This window comes from Triticum dicoccoides, chromosome 6B (assembly GCF_002162155.2).
Source record: "Triticum dicoccoides isolate Atlit2015 ecotype Zavitan chromosome 6B, WEW_v2.0, whole genome shotgun sequence".
In the NCBI taxonomy this organism is placed as follows: domain Eukaryota; kingdom Viridiplantae; phylum Streptophyta; class Magnoliopsida; order Poales; family Poaceae; genus Triticum; species Triticum dicoccoides.
Window position 1 is genome coordinate 171,960,879 of NC_041391.1, and position 6,851 is coordinate 171,967,729.

Sequence of the window (6,851 nt, forward strand, 5' to 3'; positions counted from 1 at the left end):
CCGTTCGCCTCCCGCAACTGCGCCCTTGGCCGCAGGCTCGCGCCGAGCCACGGGAAACCGCGCCCTTCACCGTCGCCTCGCGCCGCCGGAGCCACGGGAGCCGCCGCGGGTCGCCGCCTCCCGCGGCGCCGCGTGTCGCCGCCTCCGAGCCGCGGGAGCCGCCCCGCTGCGGGTCACCGCCTCCCCAGCCGCCGGAGCCACCCCGCCGCGTCCTTCGCCGCCTCCAGAGCCACAGCTTGGCCTACGCCACGCCACCACTACGCCTCCGTCGCAAGTAAGTTTCTTTTTGCAAGATGCCTCTAGGAAGAACTCAACCTACTACAAGCATTGGAATCTATGTTAGCAGAGAACTGGACGATCATGGCAAGATGTGCTGATTCAGCAGGCACACTCCTAATGGATTCATCAATGGTAGTAGAGTGTCACCAATGGATTCATCTATGACTATGAGCTATGGGTTGTCAAGGCTACAGTAGTAATTATAAGTAAGCTAATACTGATAGTATTTGTAACAATTGTATATTTCATAGATCATGGCTATTGAAAGAGAAAGAATATTTCCATGTAGCTGTCTGAAACTTTGTTTATGGTGTCAAAACCAAGTGTGTAGCATAATTTAAGATTTACTTGTATGGTTAGAAGATTCACTTGTTTCACGACTCTAAAATGTTTTTTTTTTGTTTTTAGGCTTTTAACTTCTGTTAAATTTGGGTGGATCGATGCATCGCCGAACTAACTTATGAAATTGGAGATCAGTTGATTTGATAATCATTACCTGGCTGGCAGTCCCTGACAAGTGAACTTAATACTACGTGCATGACAACTACACTTTGGTCTGCACTCTTGATCTACAACTCAAAGTTAGTAAACTCTTCTTTGTTTCTTTTTTGGAACCCACTTAATGCAATAGAGTTTCAGAAACCAAAAGCATGTTGTAAATTATGGCAGTTCTCTGTCTTTTTTTTTGGTAATGTCTAATGCCTCCAGGTCCTATTTGAATCACAATAAAACTGTAGCGGAGATAGAAGTATCATATCACCGGGGCATGAAAATGTTCACCGTTGTGTTAAATGAACCCCACTGTACTATTAGTCGGTACTTGGATTTGAGCAATCAAAATATGCCTTTCATGAAGAAGATGAAGGAGTATAAATTTAGGTGTTCTTTCAAGTAAGATTTGATAACTGAAGAAACTGAGTAAAAGTATTGCCATAGTGTGTGACATACCAATCTGCAACATACCAAACCGAGTTTCTTTTGCACTTCCAACCAAAGGGCAGGGGATTTTGTGCAGGGGATTTCCTATTGCTGAACTGTACAGGGGATTTTGTTCATGCCTTACGGTTCTCAATCATATACATTAGGGTTCTGCGCATGGGATTTTGTTCATGCCTTACGGTTCTCAATCATATATATTAGGGTTCTGCGCATGGGATTTTGTTCATGCATGACTCACTGTACAATAAGAATTGTAGAGCAAGCCTGATTTCTGGGGCACATTATAGCAGGCTGACTGTAATCATTCGATCGTCGTTGCAATGGCCGCCTCTGTGTCCAATGCCCCCTACAAATTCTGGCTTGTACGTGCATGATGCTGCCGACGTGGTATGCATGTTGGATGGATGACTAACGACATGTGCGGCCGGTCGACCGACATACATGTGTGTTGTGCGTGCGTGTTGACTCAGGTAATCAGATGTGTTGTATGTGTGCCCAACAAGTGTTTGCGCCTCCCCGTAAAAAAAGAGTGTTTGCGTCAATGCTCGACTGAAAACGGTTGTTTTAACTTTTGCATTTTAGTTCAGAAACATGAAATCATTAGCACCTTCTATTATTTTAGTTCACTGGCACCTTCTATTTTTAATCATTAGCACCTTCTTATCCTGGTAGTAATCAAGTTCTTTATCAGGACCTTGTCTAGAATATAACTGCATTGTAGGAATTGCATATTTATAGGAGCCATTGCTAGATCTGGAGAGTAATGGACTCATGTAAATTCAAGCTCTGGTTCTTATGTAATGGTGTACTGCTATGCATCACGTATGCAGGTGAAAACATGATAGAAACAAAGGTTTCTTGATGATATCAGTTACCAAATAATTGTTTTACATACAAGCTTCCTTTTACTTAGCCAAGAGAGGAAAATGATTTCTGATTTTAATTCAAAATATTATGGTGTCAGTTTCATTGCTTCAACGAATCAAGAGATCTTTTCCAAGAGGAGATGGATCTAGCCAGGTCCTGTTGTCATGTAAATATATGGGATTTTTTAGGGCCTATTGCTCGATCTCTTCTCCATGGCCATGCCATCGTCGCCCCAAGCCTAGGTGAACTATTTATCCTTTTGATTTCTTTACCTCCAGTTCTCCCCTTCACTTTCCATGCTTCTCCTCCATGTACATACCTCAAGCTGGGGCTTGGGAAGCACCACTGAGACAGAAAGTTGGCACAATGCTCAGTAGTTAAGAAGCAAGAAGGTAACTCATCTCTCCACCATATAGTTTTTTGGAAATTGTGCAGCTGCAGACATGCATTAATTTGTGATTTAGCACTCTGACTCTGTAGTTCAATTTTTTAATTAGTTGTTGATTGTGCTAGAGATACAGTACTCCAGTTCCTGCTCGAATCAGTTTGGCATAAGAGGTGGATGATTGGGCCAAAATCTTCCTCTTTCGGACTTCTATGTTTGGAACAATAGTGTAAGTTGGGGATCTTTATTTCTGTTCAAATCAAATTACTTGCAACTGTATTCTCACGTTTTTCATATTTTTATGCATTGCGTATTCATGAGGTACTACAAAAGTTTTTGTTGTGATGATGCAAATCATGATTTAATAATCTTTTACCCTACACACTTAACATCTGGTTTCATAAACACTCTGCTTTTCTCCACGTCAGCTACCTGGTCAGTTAACAGAGTCAGTGGCTGTAAAGGATTTTGGTGATGATTCTGGTGAACGACTAAATGCCCAGTCTATCTCTATCGAATGCAGAATTGGTAAACCTCTCATCTGTGGAGTGATATTGATTTGTCGATAGCTATCAAAAGGTTTGCTTCCCAATCTTAGCCACCTTCATGTATTTTAGATGCAACACTTACAAAAGTGAGATAAACTTTAGATGGATAGCTCATCCGAGAAAACACATTTTTTTCTCCTTTGATTTCTTCTTGTCCAGGCCAGGAACCATCTTGCGCTCAACCAGATTCATGTTCTTTGATTCCCTTTTCCATCAAGGTAAACCCTTCGGTTCCAGTCTGTCTTTGTTCAATTGTCGTTCTCAACCAGTTTGTAGTCCATCTGTTCAGATCACGTACTCCCTCCGATCCATATTACTTGTCGTTGAAACGGATGTATCTAGACTTATTTAAGTGTTAGATACATCAGTTTGAGCTACAACTAATTTGGATTGGAGGTAGTACATTTTTTGACATGTAGATCATATACTTTTAGCTGTATAGTTTATAGCTCGAGCATAACGAGCACTCATCTACGGATTTGTTCCTTGATCTGCCTATGTAAAACATTTGTATGCACTTGAATTTTAGTTTGGGATCTAGATAGATTGGCTCATAGATTTATGATGTCATATACTGCCTGCTGAAACATGGAATTGATATTCTACTCCCTCCGTCCCATAATATAAGAACGTTTTTCAGGCTATGTTAGCTTGAAAAACATTCTTATATTATGGGACGGAGGGAGTACGAGTTAGTCAATGCTCTTCATAGTTGCTAAGCAGTGGACGTTGGCATCTTAATTCCTAAACATCCCATTTCCAGTCATTTTTATGACTCTAAAATTAGGTATTATAAGTACTTTGTATGAGATTTAAAATTTTCAAAAAAGTAGGTCTATTTAATGATAGAACTAAGGGCGATCGGCCCAAATTTGGGCAGGTCACCGTGCAGCCGCCCGATTTCAGCGATTGCAACCATGGATTTCGCGTCCCTATTTCGCCCGCCTCCCCCGCGCACGGGATTGACTCTGCCCCTGCCTCCGTGTTCCGCTTCCCCATGCGTCCCCTGCCTTTGCCTCCGCCTGTGTATACCTCGCCCCTGCCTGCTTGCAGCTCTAGAGGGGAGGTGTGGAGCCAGGGGAGGGGAACGGGTGAATAAGGGAGGATGAGACGGTGAGAGCGAGCAAAACAAGAGGACGAGAGATATGGTGAATCGGGACACGTTGGGAGACACACGATCTCTCACGATCCAATGACCCCGCGCGCGATCCGCTGACTTTGTCGGTCGGACGGGTAGAATCGTTTGCCTAGAATTAATGTATTGTAGTTGAGACGTGTGTTGCACGTGCAAGCTTACTAGTGTAATATAGACGCTCGATTTTCTTTATAGCGAAGCACCCTGGGCCGGCGGTTGGGCCAGCGTGGCCTGCAATTTGTTTTTCCGTTTCGCTTTTTATCAGCGCACGCGCTGGGGCTCGTTCGTTGCCCAGGTTTTTTTGAGAGGTGCCCAGGTTTCTTTTCATTCCATTTCTCTTAGTATGCTTTAGTTTTGTTTCTGGTTTCGGCTTTTTTTTTGTTTTTCTTTCTTTTTTCATTCACTAGGTTGGCTATTATCCTGGATTTTTAACATACTTACTGAACATTTTTTAAGTTAAGCTTCAGTATATGTTGAACTTGTTTTCAAATACACAAGGACATTTATTTAATGTTCGCTGAGCATGATTTAGCGTAAAGTAAACATTTTTTAATGGAGATGAATTTTTCTTTACAAAATGTGAACTTTTTTTAATATAATGAACTTTTGTTAATCCACGTTGAACATTTTTGTAATATATGTTGAATTTGTTTTTTAATATATGATTAACATTTTACATAATTCCAGTGAACTTTTTGTAATTTATGGTGAAGATTTTCTTACTACATGATGAATTTTTCAACATTGTTTATTTCAAAATATGTTCAGCATGTATTAAAAATTATTTTGTAAAATCATTCTTGCATTTCAATAAATACGTCCATTTGATAATATACGTTGGACATATTTTAAATACAATCAATATACGAGTAACTCAAAAAAAAACTTTGTGTCAAGCATATTTTTTAATAGTTTTGTATTTGAATAATATAACGAGGATACACGATAATTGTGCATGCTAGTAGTCCTGAGTGAAGACACATAAAATGTTGACTGTGCGTGTGTTCTAGTCTCAAAAAATTTAATAATACTAATAAGTAATCGCAAAATAAAATAGCATGATTATAGAAAAACAGTAAGTTAGTGCGCGTAGTGTCGCTGGGCTCAACCGCCGGCCCAGCGTGCCCGAGAAAAGTATAAAAACAATTCTTGCCTGCATTCTAACACTAGCGTCGTTGCGGCGTGGTGGCCAGCGCGGTACTCCAGCGTTCGAATTCTGCCCGAGCGGAAAGTTTTGTTTATTTTATTTATTTGTCGAATTCGACGAAAACTTGCAATGGAGTTCGATCGTTGAAACTGCTAACAGAAAAAAAGTCTGTCACATGAACCTTTTTCCACAAAATAAAAGACATTTACATGATTACGTATAAGCAAGGGGCTTTTCTGTAAAAAAAATGCCAGTTGGCACCTGCCTGATGGGCCCGCCAGTCAGATACAGCGTCAATACACGTTTATACGCGATTTAGCCCGATTTGCAACGGCTTGCCCGAAACTTGATACTTACATGTAAAATTTTTGAAAACTGGTACCAATTCACCAACACCGTCTCAAATGTGGTACTATCGTGTAATTTACTCCCCTCGGAAAGACAAATCAGGGGACACGAGAACACTGGATAAAAGAAGAAAACCGAACAATAATGGGTAGAGCTACACCTAGGACAGATCATCAGCGCAACACAACCTCGAAGTAAAACAAAACTGCATGAAATGGAAATGTGGTTCTTTATTTTTAACTTAAACACGAATCATTCAATTACTAATTTGCAGTCCGTGCACTGTATTGCCTGCTGGTTCCACCCTAAAGACTATGTCCACACAAGAATCAGAGCTTCAGGACCAAGCAACTAATGATTCAACCACACGCTGTCCAGTTTACTTTGAACTGCTTCCGAGTTCAGATGGCAACCACAGATCCCCAATAATAGTGTGCAAGTGGAGCCAGGAGAGTGGGGAAACAACAGCAAACGTAACCATCAGACAATAATAGTGCGCGAGTGGGCAATTAAACACCTCGGGTCAAAGAAGATGGAAGAGACCACATATCCCCCACTTGGCGTCGTTCACATATTGACAGATAAGTCAATGATTGCTCTTGACCGAAAGCGCCTTTCGCAATAATGCTTCTCATGTACTACTATCATAGTGTCAGAAATGATCTTACATTTTGAGACGGAGGGAGTACTATCTTGCTCATCAAATCTTCGCAAGCCTTCAGCAACTGTTGTCGAATTCTTTCTCAACCTTTTTTTCCGAAAAAACTGCTTCCTTTACTTGGATGCACGTATTTTCCTGTTAAGCAAAGGATGCATCAAGAAGTGATAATATTTATCAGTATTGGTAAGATTTATTTAGTGAAGGTGGTAACGGAAGATGTCTGCTCAAGTTTAATGATATGCTGTTAAAATTCAATAAGAATTGGGTCAAGGATGACCAGAAAAGATATGTTTTGCACGGTCAGTTTTCAGGAAAAATGGGCGATTTACTTGCCATTAGAGTATAGCAGGCAGCCAATAGCCAAACGCTGAAACGTCAGTGTGAACTAAGAAGCTGCTGGTGGGCTGGTGTCTGATTTCGTTGACCCCAATTTTTTTTCTTTCCCCTCATTTCTCTTTCATGATTAGACCACCATTCATGTCTTACCCAACTACAACACAACTTAAGCATCTGGCTTCCACGCTAGTTTCAGCACAAAAACC

General features: G+C 41.1%; 1 long non-coding RNA gene across 2 annotated transcripts in view; it reads left to right on the forward strand.

Moving 5' to 3' along the window:
• LOC119322273 overlaps positions 1-4,460 on the forward strand; it is a 36,720-nt gene extending 32,260 nt beyond the window's left edge. The window contains exons 2-7 of one of the 2 annotated variants that reach the window (XR_005155492.1): positions 688-860; positions 2,183-2,477; positions 2,599-2,699; positions 2,899-3,049; positions 3,178-3,236; positions 3,899-4,460. This is a non-coding gene — a long non-coding RNA (uncharacterized LOC119322273). Of the gene's footprint in view, positions 1-687; positions 861-2,182; positions 2,478-2,598; positions 2,700-2,898; positions 3,050-3,177; positions 3,630-3,898 lie in introns of those variants that run through there. The other variant, XR_005155491.1, reaches the window with a different exon arrangement.
• Positions 4,461-6,851: the final 2,391 nt, after the last annotated feature.